We start from the raw sequence: 22978 nt of genomic DNA, 5'->3' as shown, positions 1-22978 counted from the left end.
ATGGCCATGACACAGACAGAAACTTTATTACAGAAGTCTGTCCACTATGCTCTGCCTCTCCAGAATCCTACTGTTTGATTGACCAAGAAAACGGAATTGACTGATTGATCACCAAGGATTTTATCTGTTTACTGCACTAACTGGACATTGGAATTGTGGAGAAACTCAATGCATTGGAGAGTCTTGGAGATGATGGGGAAGAGGGAACCCTGATGCGATTTCACTTGAAGGATTGTACTTATGAAAGGTAACGCAGATGTAATGAGCTAATGAGTTCTAATGAGAGGAGGAAAAGTTTTGATAATGGTTGTTGATGAGGTGATCAATGATCTGTTTTGTTACACTTTATATTATGTATATTTAGAAATTAACAGTAAAATAGTAGTGACATATTAATTACATGATAACAACATCTGTGTATTTCTTTGGGATTCAAATAAATCTATACAGCAACTAACAAAAGCTTTATAATGTAGTCCTGTGGAGGCTGGTTTTTCAGAATGGCTTGAGACTGAAGTTGAGTCCTGGGCATGTGTTCCGTAGGTGGATCGTACAAAATCAGCAGCGGATCAAATACTTTTTTCCCTCACTGTAATAAATTATCAACCCTGCAAGCAATTCAAGACTCTATTATTATGGTGGGAGATTATAATACCGTTTTAAATAGCTCAATGGACCGTAAAGGAAATCACACTACAAACAATCACCCTCATGCTCTTAAGGAAATCATGAATGTCATGGATACATTAGAACTAGTAGATATATGGAGGCTTAAATATCCTGATCTAGTGAGATATACATGGCGGAGACTCAATCAAGCTAGTCGTCTTGACTTCTTTCTTATGTCATTCTCGTTGGCACCAAAAGTTTAAAAAGTGTTGATGGGGACAGAATGCGGACGGACCATCATATAATTGGCATATACATTACTCTTACTGAATTTCCACGTGGGCGAGGATATTGGAAATTTAATCAAAGCCTATTGGATGATAACTTGTTTTTAACTAGGACAGAGGAATTCATAACTGTTTTTTTCCGACATAACATAGGTACAGCAAATTCCCTTATTGTATGGGACACCTTTAAATGTGCCTTTAGAGGCCATGCAATTCAGTACTCATCTCGAAAAACAAAAGCAATTTAGGTCAAAAGAGTCCATACTAACAAAGGAAATAGAAGGTCTAACAGAACAGATATGTCACACCCTGGCTCTGGGACTCTATTTGTTGAGCCAGGGTGTGTTTATTCTATGTGTTATATTTCTATGTTGGGGGTTCTAGTTTGTCATTTTCTATGTTGGCCTGAGTGACTCCCAATCAGAGGCAACGAGTGTCAGATGTTTGCTGGTTGTCTCTGATTGGGAGCCATATTTAAACTGTCGGTTTTTCCTTTGTGTTTTGTGGGTTCTTGTTTCGAGTTGGTTGTGTTTTACAGTGTACTGTCACGTTACCGTCTTTTGTTGTTTTGATCACGTTTCGCTAATAAATGAGTATGTTTGCCTGCAACGCTGCGCCTTGGTCCTCATCTGTTCCTGACGATCGTGACAGAAGAACCCACCATAAAAGGACCAAGCAGCGTGTCCAGGAGCAGGCAGACTGGACATGGGAGGAAGCGCCAGGTAAAGAGATGGAGAGGTTGGCGATGGCCCAGGTGGGCAAATCGTGGTCCTGGGAGGACATGCTCGGGGGCAAGGGACCTTGGGGTAGGATTAAGGCCCTGGCGAGAGAGGAGCAGCGGCGTCAGCAGTGTCATCGTCGAAAGGACGAGAGGCAACCCCAAAAAATTTTTAGGGGGGGGCACACGGCATGGGCGGCTGGGCAGCAGGAGGCTGCCACAGGGCGATTTGGAGAGGAGGCCACCGGGTTTGGGGGGCCAGAAGGCAGGTTGACGGAGCCTGGATGGAGAGCGGAACCAACTTCCCGTGCTCAGGCATGGCAGCATGGGACGGGGCAGGTTCCGCGGTATGCGGAGCGGCGTACTGTGCCACGAGTGGTCCGGCATAGTCCTGTACGTCCTGTGCGAGCACCCCGCACGTGTCGTGCGAAGGTGGGTATGCAGCCAGGACGGAGTGTGCCGGCTCAACGCTCGTGGTCTCCAATGCCTCTCCGCGGTCCCGGATATCCTGCTCCAGTGTCACGTGCTGTTATGCCAGTACGGGTACACAGCCCTGTACGTCCTGTGCGGATGCCTCACACAGAGTGTGTGAGGGTAGGCATTCAGCCAGGACGGGTGGTGGCCGCTCTTCACTCCAGGTCTCCTATCCGTCTCCACAGCCCGGTTCGGCCTGTCCCTGCTCCACGCACCAAGCCTACGGGGTGCGTCGCCAGCCCAGCCCGGCCTGTCCCTGCTCCACGCACCAAGCCTACGGGGTGCGTCGCCAGCCCAGCCCGGCCTGTCCCTGCTCCACGCACCAATCCTACGGTGCGCGTCGCCAGCCCGGCCCGGCCTGTTCCTGCCACTCGCACCAAGCCTACGGTGTGCGTCGCCAGCCCGGCCCGGCCTGTTCCTGCCACTCGCACCAAACCTACGGTGCGCGTCGCCAGCCCGGCCCGGCCTGTTCCTGCCACTCGCACCAAGCCAGGGGTGCGAGTCGCCAGCCCGGCCCGGCCTGTTCCTGCCACTCGCACCAAGCCAGGGGTGCGAGTCACCAGCCCGGCCCGGCCTGTTCCTGTCACTCGCACCAAGCCAGGGGTGCGAGTCGCCAGCCCGGCCCGGCCTGTTCCTGCCACTCGCACCAAGCCAGGGGTGCGAGTCGCCAGCCCGGCCCGGCCTGTTCCTGCCACTCGCACCAAGCCAGGGGTGCGAGTCGTCAGCCTGGTCCAGCCTGTTCCTGCCACTCGCACCAAGCCAGGGAGTGCGAGTCGTCAGCCTGGTCCAGCCCGTTCCTGCTACTCGCACCAAGCCAGGGAGCGAGTCGTCAGTCCGGGTGAGGCCCTCGGCTCCACGCACCAAGCCAGGGGTGCGAGTCGTCAGTCCGGTGAGGCCCGTTCCGCCCACGCACCAAGCCAGGGGTGCGAGTCGTCAGCCTGGTCCAGCCCGTTCCTGCTACTCGCACCAAGCCAGGGGAGCGAGTCGTCAGTCCGGTGAGGCCCGTTCCGGCTCCACGCACAAAGACAGGGGTGCGAGTCGTCAGCCCGGTCTGGCCAGTTGCTACTCCACGCACCAAGCCAGGGGTGCGCATCGTCAGCCCGGTCCGGTCCATTCCTGTTCCACGCACCAAGCCAGGGGTGTGTATCGTCAGCCAGGTTCGGCCAGGTGCTACTCCACGCACCAAGCCAGGGGTGCGCATCGTCAGCCCGGTCCGGTCCGTTCCTGCTCCACGCACCAAGCCAGGGGTGCGTGTCGTCAGTCCGGCTCCGGCCAGCGGGGCTAGACCGGACCAGGGGCGCTATGGGGGGTTGATTGGAGGGTGGTGGGCAAGGCCGGAGCCAGAACCGCCGCCGAGGAGGTATGCCCACCCAGCCCTCCCCTGTTTAGCTCTTATTGAGGCGCGGTCGCAGTCCGCGCCTTTAGGGGGGGGTACTGTCACACCCTGGCTCTGGGACTCTATTTGTTGAGCCAGGGTGTGTTTATTCTATGTGTTATATTTCTATGTTGGGGGTTCTAGTTTGTCATTTTCTATGTTGGCCTGAGTGACTCCCAATCAGAGGCAACGAGTGTCAGCTGTTTGCTGGTTGTCTCTGATTGGGAGCCATATTTAAACTGTCGGTTTTTCCTTTGTGTTTTGTGGGTTCTTGTTTCGAGTTGGTTGTGTTTTACCGTGTACTGTCACGTTACCGTCTTTTGTTGTTTTGATCACGTTTCGCTAATAAATGAGTATGTTTGCCTGCAACGCTGCGCCTTGGTCCTCATCTGTTCCTGACGATCGTGACAAGATAGATAGCAATAAAAACTGTAACATAGAGACTCAGAATAAATTAGAGGAAAAACAAAAAGTAATGGAGAAACTTATTCAAGAAAGATCAAGTGTAATATATTATAAAAATAAAGCTGGATGGAATATGGGGGAAAATGCACCAAATTATTTTTTAATCTTCAGCATAGGAATGCTACCAAAAATAATTTACTGAAACTGGTTACAAATGACGGAGTCACCCATGATTCACCAAATTATATTTGAAGGAGGAAACAAAGTACTTTAAGCATATGTTTTTGTTTCAGTCGCCTCCATCTCCTCTAACTGAAGCTAATTGTAGAGCTTTTTTTTCTATTGATAATGTAAAATTAACAGCCATACAGAAAGACTAATGTGAAGGTGAAATTACAGAGGAGGAACTTCTGGATGTAATTAAAGACTTTAAGTCCAGGTAAACTCCAGAGTTGGATGGCATACCAGTCGAGGTATACCAAACCTTTTTTAATATACTCAGAGGACCGTTATTAGCATGTTTTAACCACTCCTATGTAAATGGTAGATTATCAGACACTCAAGAAGGTCTGGTTTCATTATTACTGAAACAGGATACAAGTGGAAAATACAAAGATCCAGTCCATTAAAAAAATTGGAGGCCCCTTACACTTCAGAGTTGTGATGCAAAAATTCTAGCAATATGTATAGCTCATAGAATTAAAAAGGTATTGTCAGACATTATTCATTCTAATCAGACAGGTTTTCTACATGGAAGATACATTGGAGATAATATAAGGCAAGTACTGGAAACAATAGAACTCTATGAAAAATCTGGGAAACCAGGCTTGCTATTCATAGCAGACATCGAAAGGAATTTGATAAAGTACGACTGGCGTTTATATATAAATGCCTGGAGCATTTCAATTTTGGAGAATCTCTTATAAAATAGGTTAAAATCACGTATAGTAACCCTAGGTGTAAAATAGTAAAAAATTGCTATTTCTCAGAAAGCTTTAAACTGTGAAGAGGAGTGAAACAAGGTTGTCCACTATCGGCATATCTATTTATTATGGCCATCGAGATGTTAGCTATTAAAATCAGATCCAACAATAATATCAAAGGATTAGAAATCCAGGGCTTAAAGACAAAAGTGTCATTGTATGCTGATGATTCATGTTTTCTTTTAAATCCACAACTTGAATCCCTCCAGAGCCTCATAGAGGATCTAGATACATGTTCTAACATCTCTGGATTACAACCAAATTATGATAAATGTACTATATTACAAATAGGATCACTAAAAAATAATAAATTTACATTACCATGTAGTTTACGAATAAAATGGTCTGATGGTGATGTGGATATACTCGGGAATACAGTGGGGAAAAAAAGTATTTAGTCAGCCACCAATTGTGCAAGTTCTCCCACTTAAAAAGATGAGAGAGGCCTGTAATTTTCATCATAGGTACACGTCAACTATGACAGAAAATAATATCCAGAAAATCACATTGTAGGATTTTTAATGAATTTATTTGCAAATTATGGTGGAAAATAAGTATTTGGTCACCTACAAACAAGCAAGATTTCTGGCTCTCACAGACCTGTAACTTCTTCTTTAAGAGGCTCCTCTGTCCTCCACTCGTTACCTATAGTAATGGCACCTGTTTGAACTTGTTATCAGTATAAAAGACACCTGTCCACAACCTAAAACAGTCACACTCCAAACTCCACTATGGCCAAGACCAAAGAGCTGTCAAAGGACACCAGAAACAAAATTGTAGACCTGCACCAGGCTGGGAAGACTGAATCTGCAATAGGTAAGCAGCTTGGTTTGAAGAAATCAACTGTGGGAGCAATTATTAGGAAATGGAAGACATACAAGACCACTGATAATCTCCCCCTCGATCTGGGGCTCCACGCAAGATCTCACCCCGTGGGGTCAAAATGATCACATGAACGGTGAGCAAAAATCCCAGAACCACACAGGGGGACCTAGTGAATGACCTGCAGAGAGCTGGGACCAAAGTAACAAAGCCTACCATCAGTAACACACTACGCCGCCAGGGACTCAAATCCTGCAGTGCCAGACGTGTCCCCCTGCTTAAGCCAGTACATGTCCAGGCCTGTCTGAAGTTTGCTAGAGTGCATTTGGATGATCCAGAAGAGGATTGGGAGAATGTCATATGGTCAGATGAAACCAAAATAGAACTTTTTGGTAAAAACTCAACTCGTCGTGTTTGGAGGACAAAGAATGCTGAGTTGCATCCAAAGAACACCATACCTACTGTGAAGCATGGGGGTGGAAACATCATGCTTTGGGGCTGTTTTTCTGCAAAGGGACCAGGACGACTGATCCGTATAAAGGAAAGAATGAATGGGGCCATGTATCGTGAGATTTTGAGTGAAAACCTCCTTCCATCAGCAAGGGCATTGAAGATGAAACGTGGCTGGGTCTTTCAGCATGACAATGATCCCAAACACACCGCCCGGGCAACGAAGGAGTGGCTTCGTAAGAAGCATTTCAAGGTCCTGGAGTGGCCTAGCCAGTCTCCAGATCTCAACCCCATAGAAAATCTTTGGAGGGAGTTGAAAGTCTGTGTTACCCAGCGACAGCCCCAAAACATCACTGCTCTAGAGGAGATCTGCATGGAGGAATGGGTCAAAATACCAGCAACAGTGTGTGAAAACCTTGTGAAGACTTACAGAAAACGTTTGACCTGTGTCATTGCCAACAAAGGGTGTATAACAAAGTATTGAGAAACTTTTGTTATTGACCAAATACTTATTTTCCACCATAATTTGCAAATAAATTCATAAAAAATCCTACAATGTGATTTTCTGGAAAAAAAATTCTAATTTTGTCTGTCATAGTTGACGTGTACCTATGATGAAAATTACAGGCCTCTCTCATCTTTTTAAGTGGGAGAACTTGCACAATTGGTGGCTGACTAAATACTTTTTCCCTCCACTGTACATATGAAATACATGATCTCACTCCATTACATTTTAATAGAAAGTTAGCAAAAATAGATAAGATCTTGCAACCATGGAAAGGTAAATACCTGTCAATTTGTGGAAAAATCACCTTGATTAACTCTTTAGTATTATCCCAGTTTACCTATTTGCTTATGGTCTTGCCTACGCCTAGCGAACAGTTTTTTAAATTATATGAGAAAAAAATATTCAATTTTATTTGGAACGGCAAGCCAGATAAAATTAAAAGGGCCTGTTATTATAATGAATATGAATTCTGAGGAAATAAATTATTAAATATTAAAGCATTAGACCTATCACTAAAAGCTTCAATCCGAACTGGTTCTCTAGCAAATTAGTAAGATTGTCTCACCCAATGTTCAAGAATGGCCTTTTTCCCTTTATTCAGATTACAACCTCACACTTTCAGTTATTTGAAAAGGAAATAATCTCCCAAATATCAATATTTCTAAAACAACACATAGAAAGTTGGTTGCATTTTCAATTTAATCCTCCAGAAACGACAGAACAAATAATGCAACAAATATTGTGGTTAAACTCAAATATACTAATTGATAAAAAAACATTTTTTTGGACAAAATGTTTAAAAAAGGTATAATCTTCGTAAATGATATCATCGGTAGGACTGGTGGAGTTATGTCGCACATGCAGCTAACAAAAACATATGGAAATGTCTGCTCTACCCAAAATTACAACCAAATAATTGCAGCATTACCGCAAAAATGGAAGAGGAAAGTGGAAGGGGGAAAATGTAAGGAACTTGTCTGTCGGCCTTGCGTTAAAGAACATAATTGGTTAAAGAAAACTGTGATAAATAACAAAGTATACCAGTTTCATTTAAGGACCAAAGGATTGACAGCCACCCCATATATATTGCAAAATAGTTGGGAAGAGATTTTTGACGTACCGATCCCATGGCATAGTGTTTATGAACTGATACGCAAAACAACGCCGGATTCAAAAATTTTTCAATTTAAATTATTAAATAAAATTCTTGCTACCAATATAATGTTATTTATATGGGGGATACAATCTTCCCAGCTCTGCAGATTTTGCTGCGAAGAGACAGAATCATTAGATCATTTGTTTTGGTACTGTCCATTTGTAGCTTGTTTTTGGACACAGGTCCAGGAATGGCTAAAGGATTGCAATATTTACCTGGAGCTAACCCTGCAGATAGCATTAATGGGTGATCTGAAAAGTCATAGTCAATCGATAAATAATATAATAATGCTTTTAGCAAAAATGTTTATTTTCAATTTACAATCTGTAGAAACAAAGAGAAAAGAAAGGTTCAGAACTTTTGTAAAACATCACAGTACAGTTGAAAAATATATGGCAAATAGAAATCAAATATGGATGGTGTTAAGAGATAGATGGGTGGTGTTGAATGGAGTTGAAGGATGGGACTAATAACAACTAACAACAACTAATAACAACAAGATAACTAATAATGTAAGCATACTGTGTCCATAATAAGTATATAGGTTATAGGTTGAGAGCTTTTGTGAAAGAGCAGAGTTAGAAAGATATGGCATATAGAAGCAAACCGGATGGACATCATGAAAATGATCGGAGAGGTTGAGGGTAGAGGAAGTTCAGGAGTAAAAACAAACAAAATATAATTATTGTAAAATTGACTGTGTCCATAAAATGTATATCATATGTATAAGCTGGAAGTAGAGGCCTAAGCATTGTTGTTCACTAGTTTACTCCAATTAGGGAAGGGGTGGTGGGGTTGGAAAGTAATAAAGGGAAATATATTTTTTAAAAAGGAAATGTATATGTATGTATATATGTATATATATATATATATATGTATATATATATATATATATATATATATATATATATATATATATATATATATATATATATATATATATATATATATAGCGAGAGAAAAAAACATATGGGGGATTGGAAGTGATGCAGACAATTACATTGATGGAAGTTACAATCTATCTGCAATATTAAAGCTGATCTACTAACTAGAAAAAAGTCACACACAAAAAAAAAAGGAAAAAAAAAGAAGACTCGAGACTGTAATCGCTGCCAAAGGTGCTTCAACAAAGTACTGAGTAAAGGGTCTGAATACTTATGTAAATGTCATATTTCCGTTTTTTATTTTTAATGAATTTACAAAAATGTCTCAAAACCTGTTTTTGCTTTGTCATTATGGGGTATTGTGTGTAGATTGATTAGGGGAAAATCCATTTAATCCATTTCAGAACAAGGCTGTAACGTAACAAAATGTGGAAAAGGTCAAGGGGTCTGAATACTTTCCGAAGGCACTGTACCACACCACATCATGCCTTATTGCTTAAATACAGAATGTCAATAAATGTACAATCCTAATGTAATAAGGTTTTTAATTTTTACTTGTCCACCTACAGTCAGACAGCCCCCCACCATTATAAAACAGTCGTTGAAGGAACTTGTCGTGGACCCCAGAGACAACATGGTCGTGGAGTGTGAAGCCAAAGGCACCCCCCACCCAATGTAAGAACTGACACACCCAGGTAAGAACTGACACACCCATGTAAGAACTGACACACCCAGGTAAGAACTGACACACCTACAGTTGAAGTCGGAAGTTTACATACACCTTAGCCAAATACATTTAAACTCAGTTTTTCACAATTCCTAACATTTAATCCTAGTAAAAATTCCCTGTCTTAGGTCAGTTAGGATCACCACTTTATTTTAAGAATGTGAAATGTCAGAATAATAGTAGAGAGAATGATTTATTTAAGCTTTTATTTATTTCATCACATTCCCAGTGGGTCAGAAGTTTACATACACTCAATTAGTATTTGGTAGCATTGCCTTTAAATTGTTTAACTTGGGTCAAATGTTACGGGTAGCCTTCCACAAGCTTCCCACAATAAGTTGGGTGAATTTTAGCCCATTCCTCCTGACAGAGCTGGTGAACTGAGTCAGGTTTGTAGGCCTCCATGCTCACACAAGCTTTTTCAGTTCTGCCCTCAAATTTTCTATGGGATTGAGGTCAGGGCTTTGTGATGGCCACTCCAATACCTTGACTTTGTTGTCCTTAAGCCATTTTGCCACAACTTTGGAAGTATGCTTGGGGTCATTGTCCATTTGGAAGACCCATTTGCGACCAAGCTTTAACTTCCTGAATGATGTTGCTTCAATATATCCACATAATTTTCCTTCCTCATGATGCCATCTATTTTGTGAAGTGCACTAGTCCCTCCTGCAGCAAAGCACCCCCACAGCATGATGCTGCCACCCCCGTGCTTCACGGTTGGGATGGTGTTCTTCGGCTTGTAAGCCACCCCCTTTTTCCTCCAAACATAACGATGGTCATTATGGCCAAACAGTTATATTTTTGTTTCATCAGACCAGAGGACATTTCTCCAAAAAGTACAATATTTGTCCCCATGTGCAGTTGCAAACCGTAGTCTGTCTTTTTTATGGCGGTTTTGGAGCAGTGGCTTCTTCCTTGCTGAGCGGCCTTTCAGGTTATGTCAATATAGGACTCGTTTTACTGTGGATATAGATACCTTTGTACCTGTTTCCTCCAGCATCTTCACAAGGTCCTTTGCTGTTGTTCTGGGATTGATTTTCATGGTGTTTATACTTGCGTCCTATTGTTTGTACAGACAAACGTGGTACCTTCAGGCGTTTGGAAATTGCTCCCAAGGATGAACCAGACTTGTGGAGGTCTACAAATCTTGGCTGATTTCTTTTGATTTTCCAATGATGTCAAGCAAAGAGGTACTGAGTTTGAAGGTAGGCCTTGACATACATCCACAGGTACACCTCCAATTGACTCAAATTATGTCAATTAGCCTATCAGAAGCTTCTAAAGCAATGACATCATTTTCTGGAATTTTCCAAGCTGTTTAAGGGCACAGTCAACTTAGTGTATGTAAACTTCTGACCCAATGGAATTGTGATTCAGTGAATTATAAGTGAAATAATCTGTCTGTAAACAATTGTTGGAAAGATAACTTGCACTATAGTTTGTTAACAAGAAATTTGTGGAGTGGTTGAAAAACGAGTTTTAATGACTCCAACCTAAGTGTATGTAAACTTCCGACTTCAATTGTATCTCAAGTCAAGGTTTTCTCAGTTGATATTCAGCCAGTTCTTTTATGTTGCCTACCGATAGTCAAATGATCCCTCCTGATCTTTATCATCCACTGGCTCCAATGTCACTTCTTTCTTGTACCGTACTGAAAATAAAAAGCTCTGTCTTGTTACTCTGACCAAATATTGTGGAGTGGTTGAAAAACAAGTTTTAATGACTCCAACCTAAGTGTATGTAAACTTCCGACTTCAACTGTATGTAAGAACTGACATACCCATGTAAGAACAGACACATCCGCAGCACTTTCTTTATAGTTCAAAACCATGTAAATATTTTGAGTAGCTGTAGTAGAACACCTTTAATTACCTGATCCAAAAGACTTGCCTTTATCCCTAAGTTTCTCATGGCGGCGTAATGGGAAGTATTTCAACGTGGCACGGGACCCTCAGGCCTCAATGAGGAGACATTTGGGGACGCTGGACATCTATGCCTGGGCTGACCCGGAGGCCTATGAGGGGGAGTACCAGTGTGTTGCCACCAATGAGTATGGCACTGCATACTCAAACAAGATCAACCTACACATCTCTAGTAAGCTGCCACTCCATTCAGGCTTTTGAATCCATTGTCACAGAGTACATTAGAAAAGCCAGGGTCTCAAACCTTTAAAATGCTAAATGTTTGTGGCAGAACCAAGCAAAGCCTAAAGGGACAAATCACTCCAAAGTCCAATTTTGTCTGCCGTTTACAGACCTCAAAAGATGTTGAGATAAGTCCATGTCCCAGCAAGATTCTGATCCCTAGATTAAATGTATCTTACCTCATCCTCTTAACCCTATGTAAGCAAATAAACAAATTACCCCTATGTGTCCATGTCAGGGGCCCCTCTGTGGCCCAGAGAGATGTTGGAGCCGGTAACAGTGAGTGTTGGTCTCCCTCTGGTCCTGGACTGCAGCCCTCCTCCAGGCCCTCCCAAACCTGAGACCTACCTGATGAGCAAGTGTGAGTAGGCCTAACTCATTTTCTCAAATCAGTAGTACATCGTGTCTAGGAATGGCATTTTATATTCTATAACTAATGACAACCACTTGTCTCTCTTTCTGAACTGATTTTTTTATTTTTATTTTTTATTTCACCTTTATTTAACCAGGTAAACCAGTTGAGAACAAGTTCTCATTTACAACTGCGACCTGGCCAAGATAAAGCAAAGCAGTGCGATAAAAACAACAACACAGAGTTACATATGGGGTAAAACAAAACAAAGTCAAAAAAATACAACAGAATACATATATATACAGTGTGTGCAAATTTAGCAAGTTATGGAGGTAAGGCAATAAAATAGGCTATAGTGCAAAATAATTACAATTAGTATTAACACTGGAATGATAGATGTGCAAGAGATGATGTGCAAATAGAGATACTGGGGTACAAATGAGCAAAATAAATAACAATATAGGGATGAGGTAGTTGGGCGGGCTAATTTCAGATGGGCTGTGTACAGGTGCAGTGATCGGTAAGGTGCTCTGACAACTGATGCTTAAAGTTAGTGAGGGAGATAAGTGTCTCCAGCTTCAGAGATTTTTGCAATTTGTTCCAGTCATTGGCAGCAGAGAACTGGAAGGAATTGCGGCCAAAGGAGGTGTTGGCTTTGGGGATGACCAGTGAGATATACCCGCTGGAGCGCAGACTACGGGTGGGTGTCGCTATGGTGACCAATGAGCTAAGATAAGGCGGGGATTTGCCTAGCAGTGATTTATAGATGGCCTGGAGCCAGTGGGTTTGGCGACGAATATGTAGTGAGGACCAGCCAACAAGAGCGTATAGGTCACAGTGGTGGGTATTATATGGGGCTTTGGAGACAAAACGGATGGCACTGTGATAGACTACATCCAATTTGCTGAGTAGAGTGTTGGAGGCTATTTTGTAAATGACATCGCCGAAGTCAAGGATCGGTAGGATAGTCAGTTTTACGAGGGCATGTTTGGCAGCATGAGTGAAGGAGGCTTTGTTGCGAAATAGGAAACCGATTCTAGATTTAACTTTGGATTGGAGATTCTTAATGTGAGTCTGGAAGGAGAGTTTACAGTCTAACCAGACACCTAGATATTTGTAGTTGTCCACATACTCTAGGTCAGACCCGTCGAGAGTAGTGATTCTAGTCGGGTGGGCGGGTGCAAGCAGCGTTCGGTTGAAGAGCATGCATTTAGTTTTACTAGTGTTTAAGAGCAGTTGGAGGCTACTGAAGGAGTGTTGTATGGAATTGAAGCTCGTTTGGAGGTTTGTTAACACAGTGTCCAATGAAGGGCCAGATGTATACAAAATGGTGTCGTCTCGTGAGAGGTGGATCTGAGAGTCACCAGCAGCAAGAGCGACGTCATTGATATACACAGAGAAAAGAGTCGGCCCAAGAATTGAACCCTGTGGCACCCCCATAGAGACTGCCATAGGTCCAGACAACAGGCCCTCCGATTTGACACATTGAACTCTATCTGAGAAGTAGTTGGTGAACCAGGTGAGGCAGTCATTTGAGAAACCAAGGCTATTTAGTCTGCCAATAAGAATGCGGTGGTTGACAGAGTCGAAAGCCTTGGCCAGGTCAATGAAAACGGCTGCACAGTACTGTCTATTATCGATCGCGGTTATAATATCGTTTAGGACCTTGAGCGTGGCTGAAGTGCACCCATGACCAGCTCGAAACCGGATTGCATAGCGGAGAAGGTACGGTGGGATTCGAAATGGTCGGTGATCTGTTTGTTGACTTGGCTTTCAAACACTTTTGAAAGGCAGGGCAGGATGGATATGGGTCTGTAACAGTTTGGATCTAGAGTGTCACCCCCTTTGAAGAGGGGGATGACCGCGGCAGCTTTCCAATCTCTGGGGATCTCAGACGTTACGAAAGAGAGGTTGAACAGGCTAGTAATAGGGGTTGCGACAATTTCGGCGGCTAGTTTTAGAAAGAAAGGGTCCAGATTGTCTAGCCCAGATGATTTGTAGGGGTCCAGATTTTGCAGCTCTTTTAGAACATCAGCTGTCTGGATTTGTGTGAAGGAGAAGCGGGGGGCATGGGCAAGTTGCAGCGGAGGGTGCAGAGCTGGTGGCCGGGGTAGTGGTAGCCAGGTGGAAAGCATGGCCAGCCGTAGCAAAATGCTTGTTGAAATTCTCGATTATTGTAGATTTATCGGTGGTGATAGTGTTTCCTAGCCTCAGTGCAGTGGGCAGCTGGGAGGAGGTGCTCTTATTTTCCATGGACTTTACAGTGTCCCAACACTTTTTGGAGTTAGTGCTACAGGATGCAAATTTCTGTTTGAAAAAGTTAGCCTTTGCTTTCCTAACTGCTTGTGTATATTGGTTCCTAACTTCCCTGAAAAGTTGCATATCGCGGGGGCTATTTGATGCTAATGCAGTACGCCACAGGATGTTTTTGTGCTGGTCAAGGGCAGTCAAGTCTGAGGAGAACCAGGGGCTATATCTGTTCTTAGTTCTGTATTTTTTGAATGGGGCATGTCTATTTAAGATTGAGAGGAAATTACTTTTAAAGAACAACCAGGCATCCTCTACTGACGGAATGAGATCTATATCCATCCAGGATAGCTGGGCCAGGTCAATTAGGAAGGCCTGCTCGCTGAAGTGTTTTTGGGAGCGTTTGACAGTGATGAGGGGTGGTCGTTTGACCGCGGACCCGTTACGGACGCAGGCAATAAGGCAGTGATCGCTGAGATCCTGGTTGAAGACAGCGGAGGTGTATTTAGAGGGTAAGTTAGTCAGGATGATATCTATGAGGGTACCCATGTTTACGGATTTAGGGTTGTACCTGGTAGGTTCGTTGATAATTTGTGTGAGATTGAGGGCATCTAGTTTAGATTGTAGGATGGCCGGGGTGTTAAGCATATCCCAATTTAGGTCACCAAGCAGTACGAACTCTGAGGATAGATGGGGGCAATCAATTCACATATGGTGTCCAGGGCACAGCTGGGGGCTGAGGGGGGTCTGTAGCAAGCGGCAACAGTGAGAGATTTATTTCTGGAAAGGTGGATTTTTAGAAGTAGAAGCTCAAACTGTTTGGGCACAGACCTGGATAGTATGATAGAGCTATGCAGGCTATCTCTACAGTAGATTGCAACTCCACCCCCTTTGGCAGTTCTATCTAGACGGAAAATGTTATAGTTGGGGATGGAAATTTCAGAATTTTTGGTGGCCTTCCTAAGCCAGGATTCAGACACTGCTAGAACATCAGGGTTGGCGGAGTGTGCTAACGCAGTGAATAACTCAAACTTAGGAAGGAGGCTTCTGATATTTATGTGCAGAAAACCAAGACTTTTACGGTTACAGAAGTCAACAAATGATAGCTCCTGGGGAGTAGGAGTGATACTGGGGGCTGCAGGGCCTGGGTTAGCCTCTACATCACCAGAGGAACAGAGGAGGACTAGAATAAGGATACGACTAAAGGCTTTAAGAACTGGTCTTCTAGTGCGTTGGGTACATAGAATAAAGGGGGCAGTTCTCCGGGCGTTGTAGAAAAGATTCAGGGCATTATGTACAGAAAAGGATATGGAAGGATATGAGTACAGTTCAGGTAACCCTAAGCGTTGGGTAACAATGAAAGAGATAGCGTCATTGGAGGCACCGATTGAGCCGGTCTCGGCGTGTATGGGGGGTGGAACAAAGGAACTATATGAGGCAGTTTGAGAGGGACTAGGGGTTCTACAGTGAAATTGTATAATAAGAGCTAACCCAAACAGCAATAGGCAAGGCATAATTGACATGGGAGAGAGGCATAAAGCAGTCACAGGTGTTATTAGAGAGAGCTAAGACAACAACTGGAAATAGCGATAACGTTTGGGCTAAGACTAAACAGAATAAACAGGACAGGGTACCGTGTAAAGGAACAGTCCAGCAGGCATCAGCTGTGCAGCTGAGTGATCATAAGGTCCAGTGAACAGCAATATGTGAGTCCGAGAGCAGTTCAAATTGGTGCTTCAGCACAGCTAGCAGGGAGCACAGTTGTAGTTTGCGTGTGCTAGCGGGCCGGGGCTGGCAGATGGATCTTCGTGGTCGTCGCAACTGGAAGCCTGATGAAACCACATCAGACTATTTCGTCGGCAAACCAGTCGTGTTGGATCGGCGGGGCTCAGTGTCAACACTAGGAGGTCCCGTCCGGTTGACAGAGAGGTAGATAGCCGGGAGATGGGCCTGAAGCTAGCTCAAGGCTAACTGGTGCTTGCTATAGGGCAATGGTAAATCAGCCAACAACAGGTTGCAGCTAGCTAGCTGGTTGTGATGATCCGGCGCTAGGGTCCAGTGATTCCGGCAGAAAGTCCAATAAGCTCTGGGTCGATAGTACGCTGGGTCGATAGCACGCTGTGCAGACTGGCCGACGAATTGTCCAGGCTAGAGCTAGAGCTGGCTGGTGGATAGTGTAGGCCACGGACAGTGGTGAAGACGCTAACGGTGACTAATAGCAGGTAGCCATTTAGTTGCGGCTACAATAGTATCAGCTTACGGTTCTTGATGAAAGTTATAAAGAAATAATAGAATCCTTTCCACGTTGGGTGAGGCGGATTGCAGGAAAGTATATTTAGTTAAAGAATGAAAAGTAAAAATTGAGAGATATATACAAAATAGACAAAAAAAACAAGAAACGGGATATTTACACAAGGACGATGAAATAAAAGCGACCGCACTGCTACGCCATCTTGGAACACATGAGCTTATTTTGTACTTATTTTTTGTATTCTGATACTTATCCCAAACATGATCTGTGTGGACGTCCCACTTTTTATCATATTGACTCAAGATGACCTTACCAGGAAATGCATTCATAACTTAATATTCAATTTCAGGTTCATCTGGTAGACCTTTCAACTGGCCTCACCAGCCCCATCCCCCAGTCATGCTGCCTATCAAACAGGACCGTAGAGTGTCTATGGGGGTGAATGGAGATCTCTACTTCTCTAATGTCTACGTCAATGACTCTGCCACCGACTACTGCTGCAATGCACGCTTCCCCTACAAAAACATTATCCAGCAGAAGATGCCTATTACCGTCAGAGTAAGTTAGTATTGGTTACTGTATAATATGCAACAACAGTATGTGACACAAGGATTCCACCATTTTATTTACTACCATGTACTAACTTGCCTACCTCATTAAACAGTTGCTTTCCCCCCTTCTTGGCTCACTGCTGTATGTTTTCATTTGTATTGTTCAGCAGATTCCCCATTGTTTATTTCAGACTATCAGCTAAAATGATTTACCGTTCTCCTCTGATCTTACTGATCTGCATTTTGTTGTAATTTTATTTTAAATATACAACCAGAAATGAACGATCTCCTCATCTTAACACAACATAACATCCTATAACAATCTTCTATAACATTGACATGCCTTGAAATAGGGATCAGACAGTGTTGTTGTGGAGTGAAAATAAGAATTTGCTCCCAGTGTAGTCCCAATAGTCAATCCACAGCCCTAGTCCCTGCTGTCATGATATTTGACAGTGGGGAAAGTCTTCACTCCGGGATAATTAAATCATCAGGTGTGTTCCCTCAACAGTGCGCATGGTGTCTGAGGCAGCCCCCACCTTCTTGTCTCCGGCCGGAAGGTCCAGCTCCCAGACTGTCCTGCAGGGGGAGGAGCTGCTCCTCGAGTGCATCGCTGCTGGAGTGTGAGTGATCCTCTCAACCACAAACATTAATGTTTATCAAGTGTTTATCAAATGTTACCATTGGGGTTAGTCATTGTATTACTATTACCCAGTGTATGTGAATGTAGTGTCAGGTTCCAAATGAAACTAGATGGTCACATGAAGTAAAATTGTGTTTCTTGCTTCAGCTATTTAAAATTATTTTTGTGGTAGTGGAAGAAGTGTTCTGATTTCAGATTTAAATAGCAGAGAAGTAGACAAACATTTCATATGCTCTAACTTTTTGTCTAAATGGTGGGAAAGTGGTCATAGTAGTCGATTTTGTGTCAAAAGTTACAGTGGCTTGCGAAAGTATTCACCCCCCTTGGCATTTTTCCTATTTTGTTGCCTTTCAACCTGGAATTAAAATTGATTTTTTGGGGGGTTGTATCATTTGATTTACACAACATGCCTACCACTTTGAAGATGCAAAACATTTTTTTTATTGTGAAACAAACAAGAAAAAAGAAAAAAGAAAAAGAAAACTTGAGCGTGCATAACTATTCACCCCCCCAAAGTCAATACTTTGTAGAGACACCTTTTGCAGCAATTACAGCTGCAAGTCTCTTGGGATATGTCTCTATAAGCTTGGCACATCTAGCCACTGGGATTTTTGCCCATTCTTCAAGGCAAAACTGCTCCAGCTCCTTCAACTTGGATGGGTTCCACTGGTGTACAGCAATCTTTAAGTCATACCACAGATTCTCAATTGGATTGAGGTCTGGGCTTTGACTAGGCCATTGCAAGACATTTACATGTTTCCCCTTAAACCACTCGAGTGTTGCTTTAGCAGTATGCTTAGGGTCATTGTCCTGCTGGAAGGTGAACCTCCTTCCCAGTCTCAAATCTCTGGAAGTCTGAAACAGTTTTCCCTCAAGAATTTCCCTGTATTTAGCGCCATCCATCATTCCTTCAATTCTGACCAGTATCCCAGTCCCTGCCGATGAAAAACATCCCCACAGCATGATGCTGCCACCACCATGCTTCACTGTGGAGATGGTGTTCTCGGGGTGATGAGAGGTGTTTGGTTTGCGCCAGCTCAATTTTATTCTCATCTGACCAGAGTACCTTCTTCCATATGTTTGGGGAGTCTCGCACATGCCTTTTGGCGAACACCAAACGTGTTTGCTTATTTTTTTCTTCCTTGATGGCCAAAGCTCAATTTTATTCTCATCTGACCAGAGTACCTTCTTTCATATGTTTGGGGAGTCTCGCACATGCCTTTTGGCGAACACTAAACGTGTTTGCTTATTTTTTTCTTTAAACAATGGCTTTTTTTCTGGCCACTCTTCCGTAAAGCCCAGCTCTGTGGAGTGTACGGCTTAAAGTGGTCCTATGGACAGATACTCCAATCTCCGCTGTGGAGCTTTGCAGCTCCTTCAGGGTTATCTTTGGTGTCTTTGTTGCCTCTCTGATTAATGCCCTCCTTGCCTGGTCCATGAGTTTTGGTGGGTGGCCCTCACTTGGCAGGTTTGTTGTGGTGCCATATTCTTTCAATTTTTTTATAATGGATTTAATTGTGCTCCGTGGGATGTTCAAAGTTGTGGATCTTTTTTTATAACCCAACCCTGATCTGTACTTCTCCACAACTTTGTCCCTGACCTGTTTGGAGAGCTCCTTGGTCTACATGGTGCCACTTGCTTGGTGGTGCCCCTTGCTTAGTGGTATTGCAGACTCTGGGGCCTTTCAGAACAGGTGTATATATACTGAGATCATGTGACACTTAGATTGCACACAGGTGGACTTTATTTAACTAATTATGTGACTTCTGAAGGTAATTGGTTGCCCCATATCTTATTTAGGGGCTTCATAGCAAAGGGGGTGAATAAATATGCACGCACCACTTTTCCGTTATTAATGTTTTAGAATTTTTTGAAACAAGTTATTTTTTTCATTTCACTTCACCAATTTGGACTATTTTGTGTATGTCCAGTACATGAAATCCAAATAAAAATCCATTTAAATTACAGGTTGTAATGCAACAAAATAGGAAAAATGCCAAGGGGGATGAATACTTTTGCAAGGCACTGTATCTTGTTTACAGTGAATAGAATAGAATGTTGGAAGTCATGATGTCACAATGAGCCCTTTAGAATGTTGAGGAAATTCCATGAAAGTGTATGGAGGACAAAAAAAGGACAAAGCGTTTTATTGTTTAAAAAGTATAAAAGTTGTACGCAAGCAAACTATTCCAGACCTGTCTACACAGTTTGAATGGTGTTTCTAGCTTAAACGGTTTAAGAGGAGTAGTGTTCCAAAGAATAATAATAAATAGTCTGAAATAATTTGGACAATATTTACAGTGTGTCTGCTTTCACAAGCCACAGGAATAAATCGCTTCATGAAATGTTTAACTTAGCCAATATGTATGTTTTTTTTTGCTCAGGCTGTTCACTTTTAAAAGAACCCTCTAAAATGACCCTGAAATTGCCTCTCTTTTTTTGTTGTTTTACCATATTTGACCATAGTCCAACCCCTGTCATCACATGGACCAAAGATGGAAAGGAACTGGACACAACCAACATTAAGGTGAAGAACTACAACAAGTTGTTGCAGATCCCCAAGGCTGCATTTGAGGACACTGGTGAATACACCTGCACGGCTACTAACAAGATTGGATACCTGGAACACACCATCACTGTCCAGATCAAAGGTCAGACAACATCTTCATACCTATTTTCCATCACACCAACACACAGATACAGGGATATTTTCACAATATTACCTCTCCCATTGATCTTTCACATACATTTTACATTTCACTAGGCAGGTTTCCATTGACCCTGGTTTATTCAACCAAAGCAATGTCGCAATGTGGCGATACTTTGGCACATGAGAAATATTAGAATATAGAAAATATTAGTACATTTTTGCGTCTATCCATGCTGGCTTTCTCGGGCTACCTGAGACATGAAACAGATAGGTGGGAGGGCATACATGCTGTTGCCAATGTATTAATGCGCAATTTGCCTAAAATGGTAATGGCAACACTTCAACCATTACATTTTTATTCAACACTCTAGGTTTTTGTGAAAATGAGTTTTTTTAGGTGTGACATCATTACGCCTCAGCCACAATTATTTGAATAATTCAATGAATTTTTTTGTGTACAAAGGTAATAACTAAAGTGTCTTATTAGGAATTTTCTAATCTGACTTCTCTATGTGGCCGTGTGTGGAAATTGTCTGTTTGGGCCGGGCGTCAGTTAAATTGCACTACCGAAGCAAAACTGTAGGAGCAGTCGAAACCGTGCTTCTAGCCCGGAACCCTGGCCCCTTGGTAGCCTCTGCCGAATCCCCAACAACCGGATGTTTCCTGGTTTTCAGGGGAAATGAAAACAGATCCTGTGACATGACTTCCGCTTTTGGACGTTAACAAGGCAACACTCCATCTTAACTCTTCCTCCACATTTACTGGATTGGTTGAACATTCTCATCAAGACCAGTATGTAAGTGATCTAGTTTCAGGCATTTATTTTGCGCCTGCTACGTTAGGTTAGTTAAATGGAAACGCACCCGAGTAGGCAATTGTCGTATCTATTTTCTATGCAAACTTTCTAAATGTTGACAAAAAAATCACTGGACATGTTAATGGAAACATAGCTACTGTTTGGTTTACTATGGGAGGAAATAGCTCATTTGGTAACACTTTCTATGAACCACTCATATAGCAAATATTCACTGATGTAGCTTTGATTTTTGTTTCTTCTAAAATGCTGACCTCAGCCATATATTTAACAGCGGCTCCATTCTGGTTGGAGAAGCCCAGTAACCTGGTGCTGGCCCCAGAGGAGAATGCACGTTTAGTGTGCCGCTCTGACGGCATCCCTCGGCCCAGTATCCGCTGGTTTATCAACGGAGATTAAATTGAAGGTAAGCACAGCCACCCTAAGTACCCAAATGCACTGTTGCAAATGACTGCATGAGATCAATTACACGTTTTATGTATACAATCTGCCGTTTTTGTCACTTAACTGAAAAGACTGTATAGGAAAGTAACAAACTGTTCTTTAACTGCAAGGACGCAGTATTTTACTCACTGTACTATATGCTTGTTCCAGATGCCACTCTGGTCCCAAACAGGCAGGTGTCAGGGGATACAATTACCTTCCATTCAGTGACAGTGGCGAACACTGGTGTTTACCAGTGCAACGCCTCCAACCAGTATGGCTACCTGTTTGCCAATGCCTACATCAATGTACTGCGTAAGATACCATATTCATTTGCAGAAAATAACCATAACCCTCTCTGTTTGTTGAAAGCATTGGTACGGTCATATGTTCTGTTTCTGTAGATGCAACACCACGTATCCTCAGGCCCAGGACTGCCCTGGTGAAGGTCATTGAGGGCAGCCGCGCCTGGCTAGACTGCCGCTATTTTGGCTCACCCGTGCCTGATCTGCGCTAGTGAGAACATGTTTATGATGCTCTTCTCTCAAGTATATGTGTGTATGCATGTGTGTAACTGTCTACCTCTTTTTGCACAGGTCTAAGTATGGACTTGGCAATCTAGAGGGAAATCGCTTTAAAGTACACAGCAACGGGACCCTGCAGATCAGAGGCACCCGTATGGACGACCAGGGGACATACCTGTGTGTTGTCAGCAATGTCGCAGGACGAGACGAAAACCAGGTCAAATTAGAGGTCAAAGGTGAATACCCAATAATAGCCTAACTGTAACGCTTCTGCATGTGGTTCAATCTACACTGTACATTGCAGGTGTTCTCATGGTCCGTATCCTCTTTTTTTCAGAGTCCACCAAAATCCTCAAACGGCCAGATAATATGAGAGTCCTCCGGGGGACTGATGTCCGGTTGGAGTGTAAGGCCGAACATGACCCCACGGTCACCGTCACCACCACCTGGCTGAAGAACAAACAGTTCCTCATCATAGGCTGGAGGTGAGCATGAATATGACTACTCGTCCTTGTAACCATTGTAACCATGGGGTTTCTTTTGACACCCTAACGTCCTAGTTATAGTTATAGCTAACTTCAAACTAACAGAGTTATAGTCTATATATGAGTATAACTAAAGGCTAAATGGTGAATTGTTCAACTGAATTTGTCAAGATGACTTCCTAATGTCATCAGTATTGTGTCCTGTTAATTATCTCCAGGGTGTCGCTGGATGATTCAACTCTGGTCATCACAAACGTCAACAGAGGAGACGAAGGGAACTACACCTGCATCATCAAGACTGAGATAGACAAGAACACTGTCTCCGCCCACCTGGTGGTGATGGGTAGGACTCTAACGTGGCGCTTAGTAAACATACATACAGTGCCTTCAGAAAGTGTTCATACCCCTTGACTTATTCCACATTTTGTTGTGTTCCAGCCTGAATTCAAAATGGATTAAATATATGTTGTTTCTCACCCATCTACACACAATGCCC

General features: G+C 43.2%; 1 pseudogene; it reads left to right on the top strand.

Moving 5' to 3' along the window:
- The first annotated feature begins 9305 nt into the window (after positions 1–9305).
- The window catches only part of LOC121546471, a 35817-nt pseudogene continuing 22144 nt past the window's right edge, over positions 9306–22978 (top strand).

The sequence above is a fragment of the Coregonus clupeaformis genome, chromosome 30, assembly GCF_020615455.1.
Source record: "Coregonus clupeaformis isolate EN_2021a chromosome 30, ASM2061545v1, whole genome shotgun sequence".
NCBI classification, from domain to species: domain Eukaryota; kingdom Metazoa; phylum Chordata; class Actinopteri; order Salmoniformes; family Salmonidae; genus Coregonus; species Coregonus clupeaformis.
Note: the sequence above shows the minus strand (reverse complement) of the source record. Positions and strands in the feature narration are given on the sequence as shown.